This window comes from Dipodomys ordii, unplaced genomic scaffold (genome assembly GCF_000151885.1).
Source record: "Dipodomys ordii isolate 6190 unplaced genomic scaffold, Dord_2.0 Scaffold130, whole genome shotgun sequence".
Taxonomy (NCBI): Eukaryota; Metazoa; Chordata; class Mammalia; order Rodentia; family Heteromyidae; genus Dipodomys; species Dipodomys ordii.
The window spans coordinates 4699805-4717881 of record NW_012267346.1 but is presented as its reverse complement, the minus strand read 5'-3'; the positions used below and the strand labels follow the sequence as shown (position 1 = coordinate 4717881).

Sequence of the window (18077 nt, the reverse complement as noted above, 5' to 3'; positions counted from 1 at the left end):
ATCCATTCATCTACTGATGGGCATCTGGGTTGGTTCCATATCTTAGCTATGGTAAATAATGCTGCAATAAACATAGTTGTGCTGGTAGCTTTAGTATGTGATCATTTGGGTAAATGTCCAAAAGTAGGATTGCTGGGTCATAGGGGAGCACTATGTGGAATCTCTTAAAGAACCTCCATACTGCTTTCCAAAGTGGTTGAACAAGTTTATACTTCCACCAACAATGCACCAACAATTTCCCTAGAAAATATATTTTTATATTCAATATATTAAGCAAAGATTCTGTAGATTATCTGTTGAGAATAAATATGTAGTTGCGGTTAGCCAGGTATGGTAATTCACACCTGTAATCACAGCATTTGAGAGGCTGAGGCAGGAGAATTACAAGTTTTGGGACAACCTAGGCCACATAGGAATTATCTCAGAAAAGAAAAATCTTAGTAAACATAAAGAATAAACAAAAAAGTAAATCATGGTGGTTAGATTTCATCTATTACTTAATTTCTCCAAGATCTGGGCTGAACTTGAATTTTTCAAATTGAAGACTAAAAATTACAAAGCATAGCACAGTAAATAACAAGAGTGGATGAGGAAAAGAAAGCAAGTTCACTCCAAACATGAGATGAGCTCTGAAGGGATATAGAGCCAGTATCATGACCTCACATGGGTCAGCAGCACTATGGGAGACCGTGAAGTTGAGGTGACTGTAGGTCTCAAGTTACATGTGATCCACACTCAACACCCAGCCTTGTCACCTTGTGTTCCCCCACCCAGATCAAAGGCACCGGAGGACTGGAAGACACATTGCTCAGAATCTTGCACTAGGGTTCCAGGTGAGACAGAGGCTGGGCAAGGAGAAGCTCTAGTTTGGAGAACCTGCCTGGAAAGGTAGAGGGAAGTTTGGACTGTCTTTTTTTCTAGAAGGGGAAGTAGACCAGCAGACTCATTATCAGTCATGTTTACAGCACTGCCCACTCTCTGAACACTGGCTCACTGTATGAATGACAGAAATGGATGTAATAAGAGAGAAAGCAATTCTTTACAATCGAGTTCCAAGTTTGATTGTAAATGGCAGTATTGTTCCCGGGGAAGTGTGTGCCCAGTATGTACAAGGACACAGGTTCAATCCTCAGCACCCAAGAGAAAAAAAAATTGCAGTGGTGTGGGGCACTGGTGGTTCACACCTGTAATTTTAGCTAATCAGGAGACTGAAATCTGAGAATCATGGTTCAAAGCCAACTTGGGCAGGAAAGTCCATAAGACACTTATCTCTAATTAACCACCAGAAAACCAGAAGTGGCACTGTGGCTCAAAATAGTAGAGTACTAGCCTTGAGCTAAAAAGCTCAGGACAGCACCCAGGCCCAGAGTTCAAGCCCCACAACTGACCAAAAAAAAAAAAAAAATCAATGGTATCCTAACCTCCACTTCTTTGAAACTTCACAATTTTCCTAGAATCTATCTCCCTGCATTAAAGCTTTTCCTACTGGAAAACTCTAGAATGGCATTCAAGTCTTGATGAATACATGTATTTCCTACAGTCTAAGTGCACCAAGAGCTTAATGAAGATTGGGAGATGACTAGCTAGACATTTTTGAAGGGCAAGCTTAATGGAAGGAAAGGGAAAAGGTGGCTCGGACAGTCGCTCACAAATGAACATGAGTACCTACAGTGATTTAAGAGACAGAGATGCCCCATTAAATAATAATGAATTGTAGGCAAAGACTTAGTCTTGTTGAATCATTTAGGGAGAATTTCTTCAATTGGGATTTGATTTCCTTAACATCCTCTAATACTAATTAATCTCTATTTGCTGAAAGAATGAAAGCGCCTTTGATCAGGCAATGATACCCAGCTAGCATGTTAGGACACCTATTTTCAATGTATTTATTCTTAGATGTATCTTCTCTATGTGTCATATGGTAGAAAATTTGTACTCCCATTAAAAAGAGAACCACTCTTAACTTTTTTATTTGTGCATGCCAGTCCTGGGGCTTGAACTCAGTGCCTGGGTGCTGTCCTTGAGCTATTCTACTCAAGGCTAGCACTCTAACACAGCTCCATTTCTAGCTTTATGGTGATTAATTAGAGATAAGACTCTCATGGACTTTCTTGCCCAAGCTGGCTTCAAAGCACAATTCTCAGATCTTAGCTTCTGAGTAGCTAGGATTATAGGCATAAGCTACCAGCACCTGTCCTTAACTTTCTTTGTATTTTGAAATCTTTCAGCTATGAAGAGAATAAAAAATACAATGAACATCTGTATTCCTATCAGATACTCCACCATTGTGTACATTTGTCAAACTCTCCTCATCTTTAATTTCCTTTTTGTTGAAAACTTAAGTCACAGATACCATGATCCTTTACCCCTGAAAACATTTCAGCATGAAATTTCAGAAAACAGGAATGTTATTCTACAGAAGCCCACAAACAAATAACAAAATCATTAGCCCTCTTTTCACACCTAGCCTCTGTTGTATGAGAAGGCTGTTTTTGCTAAGTAAATACACTTCAAAAATGGAAAATGACTGAAAAAAGAAAATATTAGATGACTAATAGTAAACAATAATATAGGTGTTATAAAAATATGGAATAAAAATGCCCCTGATGGTAGACTTTATAAAACTCTAGCTTGAAAGTGAATAGCTTAGAAATGGCAGAAATGATGGAGCATGAAATCTAAGCTATGTAGGAAAAGGAAATAGAACAAGAAAAGTATTAGTATACTGGGAGAAAATTAAGTGGGTCTAGAAATAGAAGTTATTCCTTGATCAAAAAGCAAACAGGAGGGCCCATAACTCAGAGGTCAATGGATCAAACAGGAAATATGAGCGAAATAAGAGGGATAAATGGTAAACATAGCCAGACATGGCAGTATACTCCTGTAATCCTAACATGTGGGAAATTGGGGTAAGAGGTTTATGAATGTGAGACCAACCTAGACTATATAGTAAGGCTGCCTGAAAATACAAAAAGAAAGAAAAAAGGAAAAGGGAAGAAGGAAGAGTGGATGTACAGCAATGTCATTAGAGGTTGCTTCTTGGAAGTGACAGGACAGTGTATATTAGCTGTGGTAGAGAGTTATCTAGCCAGGCTGCTCGGTGTGAATCTTGATGATGGCATTTTGAGCTGAGAATGCTTTTCTTTTCCTTGGGCTAGGCATGGTGGTTCATACCTATAATCTCAGCTGCTTAGGAGGCAGGAGAAGGTGCCAGCCTGGGCAGTTATCAAGACCCTGCCTCAAAAACAAAATATAGCTGGGTGCCAGTGGCTCACGCCTGTAATCCTAACTACTCAGGAGGCTAGTATCTGAGGATCATGGTTCAAAGCCAGCCTGGGCAGGATAGTCCATGAGACGCTTATCTCCAATAAACTACTAGAAAACTGGAAGTGGTGCTGTGGCTCAAGTGGTAGAGCATTAGCCTTGAGCTGAAGAACTAAGCGACAGTGCCCAGGCCCAGAGTTCAAGCCCCATGATCAATATATACATATATATGTAGATGTATATAATATATATAAACAAAAATACATGAGGGCATGGCTCAAATGGTAGAACAAATGTGAAGGCCTGGGTTCAATCCTCAGTTCAGCAGAAAAAGGGTCAGAGAGACAGAGAAAGGAGGAAGGAGGAAGAAAGAGAAGAAAGGAGGATCTCTTTGTCTCCCTTAACTCACCTGTTAAAATAGAGGTGGGGATGGGTGGGAGGAACACATTCCTATGTCATATGCAGCTGTAAGGATTAAATGATTAAAACACTATAATACACACACACACACACACACACACACACACACACACACACACAATACACATGAAAAACAGGTCTAGAAAATTCAGTGATGTCAGTGTGAGTCTGTGATTGGCACAGTAATGCTCACCAGAAACTGAGGCAGGAGGATCACTTGAGCCCAGGAGTCAGGGCCAACCTGTCTGCAGGGAAAAATAAATGTGACACAGTTTCATCTGGACTGTAGTGCCAGGAAAAGCACAAAACAACAGCTAAATATGCACAATGCCCCCCCCCAGAAAGGGTGCACCCATCATTTCTTCCCCATGTCTCTAACTTCAGGCAAGAAAGATCAGTAAAAGGAAGAGGTTAGGATGAAGGTATGCCTAAGACTGTAAACGATCAAAGAACTTTTTTTTTTCTAAAAGATCAGAATTTTATTCAGCTCCCATATGAAGATGGGAGTGAGCAAAGGACTGGAGATAATTGCCAATAGCCAATTGTGCTTTATGGGGTATTGATTTATCATTCTGTTTTACTATACATGTCAAGTGCCGAGAACAAGCCCTGGCACATCAAAAGCACTCCATAAATGTTCGCTATTATTTTTATTATCATCTCTCTCTTCTCCATTCCCATTACCTCAGCCCATTTCAGTCAGGTCTATGGTAGCACTTGAATGGTTCATGTTAGTTCTTCTTAACTGGTTTCCTGCACTGGTTGAGGTTCCAAGAACCCACTAGACATTCTCCACATTTATAGGAAATGTCTGGGTGCCAGCTACTCCCTAGAGATTCCTCACATAACAGTTAATGTGCTTCTTACCATGGCACCCCATGGGGGGGGCATGCCCTGGAAAGGATTTAGGGAACCCAGTCTCATCTTTCTTTTCTCTTTCCACCTGCAATCCATGGGGTAAGTAGTTTTTGCTCTACCATGTGCTCTCATCCTGATGTTCAGCCTCACCATAGACCCAAAAGCAGTGATGTCAACACAATCTTAACCTCTAAAACTATGAGGCAAGATAACCTCTTCTTATTTTGTAAGTGATTGTCTCAAGTATTTAGTACTGTAACTGGAACCTGACTAACACAAAATGGTTACTCCTTGGTTTGGGCTTTAGGTAGGATATTTGTTTATTTAAGACTTGTGTATTCAGTGCAGAGATTCCCCCCATCACATACACACACACACACACACACACACACACACACACACACACACACTTTCTTTCTTCAGTGCAGTAGTTACAGATGAGCAACAAAGAAGCAAAATCAAGTCATTTACGTTCCCTATATGTAGAGCAGTGTATACAAATCTTTTCAGTTTTCGTTCTTGTTTTGGTTTGGTTTGGTTTGGTTTTTTTTGGTTGGTCATGGGGCTTGAATTCAGAACCTGGGCACTGTTCCTGAACTTTTTTGCTCAAGGCTAGTGCTCTACCACTTGGAGCCACAGTGCCATTTCTGGTTTTCTGGTGGTTAATTGGAGATAAGAGTCCCACAGACTTTCCTGCTGGGGCTGGCTTTGAACTTGGATCCTCGGATCTCAGTCTCCTGAGAAGCTAGGATTATAGAAATGAGCCACCAGCTCTCAGCTCAGAATTTTTTTTTCTGTTTGCTTAGCATATATAGTATTTTCTAATAGATGAAATCAGGACTTAACACTCCATTTTGTAGCATAATATTTTGACTTCTCAAAATGCCCAAGATGTTAAATTTATAGCCTCTATAAGAACCACTAGTTATTATTAAATATGAACCACTCTCACACATGCAAGTCATTTTCAGCTTTTCTAGTTTAGAGCATAACATACTACAGTGAATATGCTATTGTGTCATTTTTGTACACTTATCTGATTATTTTGCATAGGTTACTAGAAGTCTGACTGCTCAGGTGCAAATATATACACTCATATGGCTTTTGAGAGTTATCCCCTGACACACCCCCAAAAAGAAACAATCCTGCAAGATCAAGACAGTGAAAAGTCTATTAAAATTTCTAGGACAAATGGCTTTTTTTCTTTTGTCAGTCATGGGGCTTGAATTCTGAACTTGGACCCTGTCCCTGAACTCTTTTGTTCAAGAGTAGCACTCTATCACTTTGAGCTACAGTTCCACTTCTAGTTTTCTGACGGTTGATTGGAGATAAGAGTCTCACAGACTTTCCTGCCAGGTTGAATCTCTATCCTCAGATCTCAGCCTTCTGAGTAGCTAGGATTACAGGCACCAACCACCAGCCCCTGGCGAGGAGTGACATTTTAAGTTTTCTTCCACCTTTAGAATTTGGTGACTCTGAGATTCCTATTAAAAATGTCGAGGTTATACTGGTGGGGGGGGGGGGAATGAAGACTCAGAGAAGGAAAGTAATTGGATTTGAAGAGTTGTAAGTCTGTAGAGACTAGAGGTCCACATGTCTCAGATCACATAAGGAGAAGGACCAGAGGGCAGTACTAAATTCCTTAGCAAAAGTTTGGGGCTGGTCTGGAGTCCAGTAGGACTAGAGATGAGGGAAGGAAGAGGTAATATGGCATTATTGAGAACTGATCGAATCTGTATGAGGTAAGACCTAAAGGAAGGAAGTTAGTGCCTCAGGGGTGGCGTTTGAAGGCCACACTGGGCCTCCAGGCTTTTCCTATCTCTCTTACATGCCCTAGGTCAGTGCTCTGCACCTTGGTGCTCTGCCTTCCCATAAGCCCCTGCCACAAGGCCAACCAGTCAGGAACTAAAACCTTTACAACAATCAGCCAAAGTAAGCTTTTCCTAGCTAGGAATATGGCTTAGTGGTAGAGTGTTTGCCTAGCATGCATGCATGAAGCCCTGGGTTTGATTCCTTAGTACCACATACACAGAAAAGGCCGGAAGTGACACTGTGGCTCAAGTGGTAGAGTGCTAGCTTTGAGCAAAAGAAGCTCAGGGACAGTGCCCAGGCCCTGAGTTCAAGCCCCAAGACTGGGGCAACCTCCATCAGAAGATTTGTGTTTTTCAGTGGCCCTGGAGCTGATATTAGCCATGTATCTCACCCACATGAACGAAAGGAAGCCAATGCTTTGAGAAAGACAGGGAAGGAGGAAGAACATGGAGCAATTAAGAGGCAAAGGACTGGGGCTGGGAAGGTGGCTCAGTGGTAGAGTGCTTGCCTTGCATGCATGAGGCCCTGGGTTCGATTCCTCAGCACCACATAAGCAGAAAAAGCTGGAAGTGGTAGAGCACTAGCCTTGAGCTGAAGAGCTGAGGGAGAGTGCCCAGGCCTAGAGTTCAGGCACCATGACTAGCAAAAAAAAAAAAAAAAAAAGAGGCAAAGGACTGACGAATGTTCTACAAATCATCAGCAAAACTTCCAGATATCTATTTTTATTGTTAATGTCTAAAGGTAAGTTCTTCAAGCTCAGAAACTGGGCCTGCCCATGTGGAGAGGTATTCAGAGGATGGTGATAAAACATCTTCAAAAGAATCTCACGTTGGCAATGGTCAGCTCCTGTTAAATAATGAGAAAATGAGCTTGGTGATAGCCTTGAGAGGATGGGATAAAAGCCTATTATTCCTTATCCACAATCCTGAAGTTCAAGAAGCTCTCTAAATCATGAGTATTGCATAACTCCTGAAGTGTCAACGTTTGACCTGACCTGAATGGATGTGAACCTATTTATGGATTTTATCTCATTCCCTGTGCTTAGCCTTTGGCTACAGAAATGCAAGACGGTGATATAATGCAAGATAGCCACTAGACATGGTAGGTAACAGAAATTCTGAGTCCCAAAACTCACCTGGTCTCAAGGATTTAAGAAATGACTGCCATGGGCCAGTGGTTGTTTGCTCCTACAGTGGTGTTTTAAGGTATTGACTCATATTGTGCCTTGCTTTGTTTTGTTCAGAAAGGGCTTGCCTCAAACTTACTATGTAGCCAAAGCTGATCTTGAATTCACAATCCTCCTGAGTGCTAGGATGATAGCCACTATGTCTAGCTCAATAGGTATTTATTTATTTGTCAGTCATAGGGCTTGAACTCTGGGCTTGGGTGCTGCCCCTGAGTTCTTTTTGCTCAAGAAAGGCTCTACTACTTTGAGCCATAGCTTTACTTCTGTTTTTCTGGTGATTGATTGGTGATAAGAGTCTCACAGACTTTCTTTACCAGGCTGGCTTTGAACCATTATCCTCAGATCTCAGTCTCCTGAGTAGCTAGGATAACAGTCATAGACATCAACAGCTGACATATACAGATATTTTCTTTTTTTTTGTCAGTCATGGAGCTTGAACTCTGGGCCTGGTCACTGTCCCTCAGCTCTTCAGCTCAAGGCTAGTGCTCTACCACTTGAGCTACAGTGCCACTTATGGTTTTTCTGGTGGTTTATTGGAGATAAGAGTCTCACAGACTTTCCTGTCCAGGCTGGCTTTGAACCTTGGTGCTCAGATCTCAGCCTTCTAAGTAGCTAGAATTACAGGCATGAGCCACAGGTGCCCGGCTCCTTTTTTTTTTGTCTGTCACGGGTCTTAAACTCTGGGCCTGGGTGCTGTCCCTCAGCCCTTCAGCTCAAGGCTAGTGCTCTACCACTTGAGCCACAGCACCACTTCTGGCTTTTTCTGTTTATATGGTGCTGAAGAATGGAACCCAGGACTTCATGGATGCAAGGCAAGCACTCTACCACTGAGCCACCTTCCAGCCCCAGAACTCTTATAGTCAACCACAGGCAAGTGAAAAAGCAATGTCAGTCAGAGTTGAGAGGTTTCTGTTGACCTAACTCCTCCCCACCTTGCTTCAGTCCAATCACCATGGCCCATCCCAGGCCATATATCAACAGGACATGGCCATGACAAATGCAGACTAAATTACAATGGAGACAAGATGCAGAAGGACTTGAAACCCATATCTCCTGGCCCTGACTCACATACTGCCTGACATCTTAGGACCTGCAGATGCTCTAAACGCCTAATTTGAGCTATTAAAATGCCCTAAAAGTCAATCACTTAGGAAGGAAGTCTATCACGACTCATCTCAATACAGCATATGAGGTTTTGAAGGCAGATTTGGATTTATGTCCTGCCTCTTCTACCTACTAGATGTATGTGTTAGAACAATCTTATGCATCTTAGTTTGTTTCATCCTTTAACTGTAATGATAAAAATTACTGTAGGCTATTCTTTGTTAGGGTTAAGTAATAAGATAGATATAATAGTAAAGGCAAATCATAAGATGATATACAAGTATCCATCATTATTTTTATTATTTTAAGGTAATTTTTGATGCCAGAATACTTACAGTACTTCTCAAATTTATTATCTATCAGAGGACACTATTTTCACAAAGATATTCTGTTATTAAAATTGAGCAATAATGGGCTGGGAAGGTGGCTCAGTGGTAGAGCGCTTGCCTTGCAAGCATGAGGCGCAGGGTTCGATTCTTCAGCACCACATAAACAGAAAAGGCCAGAAGTGGCACTGTGACTCAAGTGGTAGAGTGCTAGCCTTGTGCAAAAGAAGCTCAGGGATAGTGCCCAGGCTCAGAGTTCATGCCCCACAACCAGCAAAAAATAAAATAAAATAAAGCAATGAGCTGGGTGCTGGTGGATCAAACTTGTAATCCTAGCCTATTAAGGAGGCTGAGCTATAAGCACCATAGTTCAAAGCCAGTTCAGGCAAGCTGGAAGACTCTCATATCCAACTAACCACCAGGAAACTGAAAATGGAGCTGAGGCTCAAAGTGGTAGAGTGCTAGCCTTAAGCAAAAGAACTCAGGGACAGCACCCAGACCCTGAGTTCAAGCCCTACAACTGACAAAATAATATAAAATATAAAATAAACATGAGCAATGACTTTTTTTCCTTGCTCTTCAGGGGAAAGCATAATACATGCTGGCTTTTTTTTAATAACATGTGCTATAACAACCAGCTAATGGTAATGTTTTATCAATACTAAACTTACCAACAATTCCATTTTTTTCTTTAAAATTTTGCCATCAGATTTCCATATGTCTTAACAAAAGCCACATGAGTCTACAAATCATTCTTTTATTTTATTTTTTTCCTAGTCGTGGGGCCTGAACTCTGGGCCTGGACACTGTCCCTCAGTTCTTCAGCTCAAGTCTAGCGTTCTACCACTTAAGCCACAGAGCCACATCTGGCTTTTTCTGCTTATGTAGTGCTGAGGAGTCAAACTCAGGGCCTCATGCATGCAAGGCAAACACTCTCCCACTGAGCCACCTTCCCAGTCCCCTGTTTCATTGTATACTTAAAGAATTAGTCTTCAATGCAATCTCACAAGGGGAATCAGGTAGTGCCCAGCAAGACAACAGGTGCTCAGGACACTGTACAGTCCCTGTGTCCTCAAAGCTCACTTGTCAGTGGGAAAGAGTTAGTGTCATGGTAGATAGGTTGCAAGCTGTTGCAATAGAAATAAAATTAGATCACACACACTGATACCTGTGCACAAAGGTCTTACATGAGCACCAGTGTGGGAAGACATGTTCAGTTCTTGTGGGAAAATGGAGGCTTCCGAGAGAACTCATGATGAGACTAGTCCTTGAATGTACCATATCAACTATTTTTTGAATAAGACTCCAACTCTTGATTTAGCTTTAAAATTTGAGGTTTTCCTTGGGTGTTGGTGGTGGCTCACACCTGTAATCTTAGCTACTCAGGAGGCTGAGATATAAAGATCACAGTTCCCAGGCCCTGAGTTCAAGCCCCACAACCAACAACAAAAAAAAAAGAAATTAAAGAATTGATGTTTTTCTAAGTAGGAATCTCATTACTGAGGGCCTAACAGTCTGAGTAACAGCCAGACTGTAATAGAGAGTGGACAGAGAAAGATTAATTAAGGCAGTTGGGTTGTAAAGGACAAACGAATTTGACATTCCAACATGACAAATGTGTGTAGCCCAACCCTAATTAGCAATAAAAAAAAATACTTATCTTCAAAATACACAAAGCACATATTTCCAGTGACAACTCATTCTACACTTAATCTCCACATAAACATGTAGGTCAAAGAATGCTTAGGTCAAGCTGATGTTTTCATTTGCTGTCTCTGAGTAGCCTTCACTAACCAACCCAAGAGTCAGGGGAAGATAACAGCTCTGGGCCTCTGTGGGGAAATGCTCATATTGCCAACAGACAAATGAACCCTGAGGATTACCTCTCCATTCATAAAACTGTATGTATAGCTGGTGGGCTGGCTCAAATGGTAGACCCCCCCAAACCTAGCAAATATAAGGCCTTGAGTTCAGACTCCATAGCCCCCAACACACATCTATAATTAATTCAAGAGCACACTACTACTGTTTATATGCATCTTTGCTTTTTTTTTTCTTTCAGTTTTCAGGTGGAATGGATTGTTTAATCCCTCTTTTTGAGACCAAAAAGTTTGTACTCAGTCTAGATTGAACTAAACAAGTCTATTTGTCAGTAAAGAGCTGAGAGTATGCCAACCAGCTAATCCAATCACTAAACTACTTCATTAAACACTCAAGGATTCCAGCTGAGAAAGTGGCTCAGTGGTAGATTGCTTGCCTTGCATGCATGAGGACCTGGGTTCGATTCCTCAGCATCACATAAGCAGAAAACCCCAGAAGTGTGCTGTGGCTCACCTGGTAGAGGGCTAGCCTTGAGCTGATGAACTGAGGGACAGTGCCAGAGTTCTGGCCCCATGACCCACACACACACAAAAAAGGTGACAGACCTCAAGGCCCTAAGTTCAAGTCTAGATACTAAAACACACACACACATACTCAAGGATTCATACACACCAGGAACACTATGAAGTACCTGTTTGGGTTTTCTTCAGCGAGTTCTTCCTTTAACACTATTCTACAAGTAATGGCTGTTACTACCCAACCCCCTCCCCCCCTGCCCCTGCCACTCACATACTTAACCTCAAATCTGCATTATTTTGTTCATGGTATTTATTTTCCTAACTTTATAATGCAAAAATATATTTTCTTTCTCCCTTCCTTCCATCCTTCTTTCTTCCCTTTCTTCCTTCTTTCTTCTCAACTGCTATGAAAACTTCATGTTATGAAGACTGAAATTTTTATTCTACTCTATCAATTAGTACATAAATTAATGCCTAGAACAAGATCAATGCTGAATAGATTCTTGTGATATAGCAAGAATTAAGCATTTGTGGGATCCCAGAAACAAGTGTGTTTGAAGGGGGGAGGGTTATGCGCACAGAAACTGGTTAAGGGTAATTCTGTACCTACAATAGTAGTCTTCGGAAGTACTAAGGGAGGATCCATCCCTCATTATATAGAGAGAGATAGTAGCCCATGGTTCAAGCTTCACATAAAACTAAGAAAAGTTACATTAGGCTGGAGGCTGTTGGAGATGCTTGGAGAAGAGCTTCCTATACATCTGTAGGAGGTTAGGAATGATGCAGCGAGCCTTGTCAGGACAAGACTTTCCACTTTCTACCCATAGACGATTTGGGGTGGTTGGAGAAAGTCAGCAACTTGTGTCTGTCATTTGATTACTGTTGTGTGTGTGTACCTCTGTGTCTCTCTCTCTTCCCCTGTATGATCCTTCACTCTCCACCACCACTTATATTATTCTGGGAAGGCTTGAGGAATTGCTGGTCATAAGCAAGCCATTCCAAGAAGTTACTAAAGTACAACTTTGTGAATTCCACCACCAGTGTCATTTTCCCTTTCCTTTCATTATTATATTCCTAGGGTCTTGATTAACCATTGAGCATCAACTCCAAGATATTTTGTGAAAGAAGCCAATCAGCTTACTCTTCACAGGATTTCTGGGAAAGAAGTGTCCTAGTGCAACAGAATGGAATAGGGAAACTTGTAGCCCAGGAGTAGCAATGGCCTGGTGACTCTGAGATGAGCTGCCTCTAGGAGGAATCAGAACACAGAAGACAGAGGAGACAATGGAATAAATGGGATCTTTGCTGATATTGTTGCGCTATCAGAAGCCTGTGCAGCTCTGTGCTTTTTAAGAGATAGCAAGCCAATATCTTGCATTTATTGTTTAAATCACTATGTGATGTTGTTGGAATTGAAAACTGCCTAACTGATACATGGCTTTTGATTCGTTTTTTTACAACTAAAGGTGAATTGGAGGAGTTTGTCTTATTAACTGAACTTGAGGGAAAATAAATATTTCATTTTCCCCAGACTTTATTGTAGATAAATGATTTTAATTTTATTACTTGTTTAGAATAAAATCATATACACTTGCATGTTTTTGGTATCAGAAAGATATGTGGAAGGTTAAAATTTAAATACAGCAGTCATAAACTGACAAATCAGATTCTTTTATTTTGGGGGGGGGGAGGTCGTGGGGCTTGAACTCTGGGCCTGGGCAATAACCCTGAGCTCTTCAGCTCAAGGCTAGCACTCTTATCACTTGAGCCACAGCACCATTTCCAGTTTTCTGGTGGTTAATTGGAGATTAAGAGTCTCACAGACTTTCCTGCCTGGGCTGGCTTTGAACCACAATCCTCAGATCTCAGCCTCCCTAGTAACTAGGATTACAGGTATGAGCCACCAGTACCTGGCACAAATCAGATTCTTAGGCCAAACTTTTCTTCCATATTCTCTGGTACTTATACAGTGTCCTTTGGGAAAATGACTTGATAAAGAACTTGAAAGTACCCAGGGATGAAACTTTTTTAGTTTCCACTCATTTTTCTTTCTTGGTAGAAATCAGACTCAGTGCCTCACACATAGTAGCAGCTTCCTACCTCTGAGCTTTAGCCCTGTTCCAATTTAATGTATCTCATCTCATAAGCATATTGAGAGAAATATCTGATAGCTCACTCGTAGCTTTTAGTATAATGCCTGAATCATAGGATAAGGGATAAGAAAGAATAATAGAGGGTGTGACCTTGAGCAAAGTACGTTATGTGTGTATTAAAATACCATAAAGGGAAAGAGGGAACAGTTGATACTAAGCAAAAAGAAAGAAATGTACATATCACCCAATGTGGAAGAAATGGAAGAAATAGCAGTATTGTCAAAGCTCATAGAATTCACAAACTTTATAAGCCATGATAAAGACAATTTGCCCATGAAGGTTAGGATGTGTTTGTGACTTTAAGTATCATTATCTCACAAGACTATGAAATTTGTGAAATTTATATAGTCAATCACAATAAAAAAGAACTCAAAAAAAATACCATAATGAAACACCTTTGTACAATAATAGTATACACTGTCAGAGAGAAAAAAGAGGAGAGAGCAAAGTACTCAGATCATGTAAGTGCTGAGCACATGGCCACTATTAATATCTGATCTCACATTATAGATTATTTGCCAAGTCAACACAGACTTCCTGTGAAAGTGCTATAAGCATTAACCACAAGTTTAACAAGAAGGCCCATGACTCAAGACCAAGACCTTAGAGTTAGAAAAATGTTAAAACCTCACCCTAAGCTGGGTGCAAATTGCTTGCACCTATAATCCTTACTACTCAGGAAGTTGAAATCTGAAGAATCAGAGTTAAAAAAAAGCCTGGACAAAAGGTCTGTAAGATTCCATCTCCAATTAACCAGCAAAATGCCAGGCTGGAAGTTTAGAGAGCAAAAACAAACAAACAAAAGGTGAGAGGGGAAAAAAATTAAGTGAGGGGCTGGGAAGGTGGCTCAGTGGTAGAGCGCTTACCTTGCATGTATGAGGCCCTGGGTTCGATTCTTCAGCACCACATAAGCAGAAAAACCCAGAAGTGGTGCTGTGGCTCACCTGGTAGAGTGCTAGCTTTGAGCTGAAGAGCTGAAGGAGAGTGCCCAGGCCCAGAGTTCAGGCCCCATGACTGACAAAAAAAAGTGAGAGACCTCAAGGCCCTAAGTTCAAGTCTAGATACTAAAACACACACACACACACACACACACACACACACACACACACACACACACACACATTCAGGAGCTGATTGAACAGGACTAATAGTGGATTTGGGATGGGCCAGAGTGGATGTCCCAGCCACCAGGACTTGGGTGTATAATTAGCACTTCCCCAATCCTCATGAGAAACTGTGGAGTGATTCTTATTCTTATTGGACAAGTGAGGAACCTAAAGAAGATCAGGGAAGTTGGATGACTTGCTGTAATGACTTAGCCTGTCAAAGATGGAGCTAGAATCTTAAACCTGCTTGGTCTGGCTCCAAAACCCCAGTCTAAGGCCAGCTACGTGGTTTGTGGAATCCAGTGCAAAATGAAATTCTGAAAAGTCCTTGTTTTTTTCCAATGAAGCATTTCAAAACACAAAAGTAGAGCATTAAACCAAGCCCATATTTGTTTTTACATTTTATATCTTATTTTGTTACCTCCAAAATACCTCCATATTTAATAACAAAATGGGATTACAGTACAAAGCAATTCAAATAATTACAATATTAGTGATGGATTACAACCCACTGCATGCCCCTTAACCCGCCACAACTGGAAGCAAAGGCAATAGCGGAGACCGGACCGTGGAATTGAGATTTGGGGTAACAGGGACCTGTACCCTTCAGCCAGCTTCAGATCCCAAGGGTTCATTCACCAAGGTTTGTATTGGTCTTGTGCAGGAAGTAAGGTACAAACTTCAACCTGCGACAATATTTTGTATACAAGAGGTAGGAGAAGGAGAGCTAAACAGTAAACAGCTCACAATTTGCATAAGTTCTATTAGCCCACACCCAGGGTAGAAATCAGCTAGGACTGATTGACCTTTCCAGGAAACTCTCAGTGTTCTTGAGAGTATATTAGAAGGCCTCCCAAACTCCCAATCTCTTCAGGGTCTCACAGCTTGGATTTTTGGGTTTTCACAATGATTTCCTTCCGTTGAGAAAGGTTCACAGATAAGAGGGGAAAAAATGTCCTCAGATCATTCATAGTGAGGTTGCTACCTCTAGCAGAATTCCTACATGCCCACAGCCCAGGTGGCAGAGTCATTGCCACTGAGCTCCCAGTACTGTTTCCCAGAGCTGAAGACTTGGAACCCAAAGGCAGTAAAGTTGTTGGAATCCTCAGAATTCAAAGCTGAATTTTCATGGTCGTATCTAAAATTTCTCCTATGATCAGGCAGCATATCTTGATTCTGCACAGCATTACAGAAGGAACTATCCACTCAATATTGGTTGAGCCTCTCTATCAGTCCAGGGACTGGAGGAGCACTGACCTGTGGCTTCATGGGATGAGGCATTGAGGACAAATACTGACTCTTAACTTTCCGGGGTCAATTCTCCATCCTGGCAGACATCCGCATATCAATTCCTGATATGGGTTTTCTGAGGTGGTGCTTTTTCTGAAGCATTTGGGTTTCCCTTTTTCTTAGTTGCAGCAAAATCACTCTTCCTTCATGGCTAAGTATCTCTGAATGCTATGTTTCCTCCTCCTGGAGTCCCATCTACAGCATTCCAAAAATATCCTTGGTCATCCCATAGTATAGATTCACATACCAAATCCATTGGCTGATCATTCTCCTCTTCTTGTTTATATTTGCCTGGTTTTCTTGTATCTTTATCCATACCATTTGCATTTGCTTTAAAATCAGCTCCTGTTGCTCCTCAGCAGCCCTTTCAATGGGATAGTGTTTGTAAGCCTTGTGCTCCTGAGTCTGGGATCAGTGCTGACAGAGTAGGTCCTTGTCCATTTCACAAAACACCTGCTTGCTCTCCTTGTGTGTCCCACACGTTTGTTTCTCAGAAGTTGGCCTTTCTGGCAATGGTCACCAGGCTCTTCAGAACTATGTTGCTTTTGAGGTTTCTTTGCTGGTAGGGTTCTCTGCAGACAGGGCACCTGGCTGGAGTCTGGGTTTCTTCCCAGGAAAGGCAGAGACACGGTCGACAAAAACTGTGCCCGCAGTCTATGGTGACTGGGTCTATGAAAGTGTTCTTGCAGATAACGCAGCTTAGTTCCTTCTGGAAGGCTTGGGCAGTGTCGGAGTCCATCATTCCAAGGAGCAAGCTGGGTGTCCGTGGCTCACGTCTGTAATCCAACCTACGCCGGAGGCTGAAATCTGAGGATCACTTTTCAAAGTCAGCTTAGGCCGAAAAGGCCCCGAGAGACTCTTATCCCCAATTAACCACTCAAAACTCAGAAGTGGCACTATGGCTCAATGGTAGAGTTAGCTTTGAGCACAAAGAGGCTCAGTGCCCAGGCCCTGAGTTCAAGCCCACAAACAACAATAAAAACTCACAAATGAAGTCAAAGAGTAGATCCTCCCTCTCTGAAACTCACCTGAGGAACCCGTGCTCCAAATCACTCTGTCCTGCTGATTTGGGATGGTCTGCAGAGTTTGACTCTATTTATACTTAAAGAAGGTGGGTCTAGAAAAGGGTGTGTACATAAGCTTTTACTTAGGGAAGTTTATTTACAAATCAATGGGAGATGGAATTTACATCCAGGCAACCACACCTTTAGTTTTCTCTTTCTGAAAAATGCTTCTAACAATATCCTTCTACAATGACAAGGGTTGTGTATTTTAGGTACAAATTCGGTTTGTCCATAATTGCAAAAAGTTTTCTTTTTTTCCTTACTTCTGTGTATCTTTTATTTTGATTCTGTGCATTTGTTGCTTTTCTATCAGACTATAAGCAACCTCAGTGGAAACGTCCACTGTATCTTGTGGGTCTTAAAAAGTAGCTGAGCTCCTATTTGCTGAGTTAACAGGTGATCCTCCTACACTTTTTTTGGAACTTGTCATTGCTCCGACACAGGTGCTTCACCACTTGAGCCATGTCCTCATCCATTTTTGCTTTTATTTTTAGAATATGATCTTGTGTTTATGCTTAGGCTCTCCTGGACTGAGATCTTCCTATTCACACTTTCCATATAGCTGAGATGACAGGTATATACTACCTCACTTAGCTATTGGTAGAAATGGGATCATGATAACTTTTTGCCTAGTCCAACCTTGAACCATGATTCTCCCAATCTCTGCCTCTTTTATTTCAATTTTTATTTCATTATAAAGGAGATGTACAGAGGGATTACATTTACTTAAATCAGGTAGAGTTCATTTCTTTTTGTTTTTGTTTTTTGGTTGGTTGGGCTTTTTTGGTCATGGGGCTTGTACTCTGGGCCTGAGCGCTGACCTTCAGCTCTTCAGCGCAAGGCTAGCCCTCTACCACATATATTTTATGTCACTTAAAATTTTGAAACAAGCTGGGTGCCTGTGGCTCATGCCTGTAATCCTAGCTGCTCAGGAAGCTGAAATCTGAGGATCATGGTTCAAAGCCAGCCTGGGCAGGAAAGTTTGTGAGACTCTTATTTCCAATAAACCACCAGAAAACCAGAAGTGGCCCTGTGGCTCAAGTGGTAGAGGGCTAGCCTTGAGTTGAAGAGCTGAGGGACAGTGCTCAGGCCCAGAGTTCAAGCCCCATGACTGACAAAAGAAAAAAAGAAAAGAAAAGAAAACAAGCCAGGGCC

General features: G+C 41.6%; 1 pseudogene; it reads right to left on the bottom strand.

The window, feature by feature from the left end:
- Nucleotides 1-16053: 16053 nt before the first annotated feature.
- On the bottom strand, nt 16054-16597 carry LOC105996361 (annotated as a pseudogene).
- Nucleotides 16598-18077: the final 1480 nt, after the last annotated feature.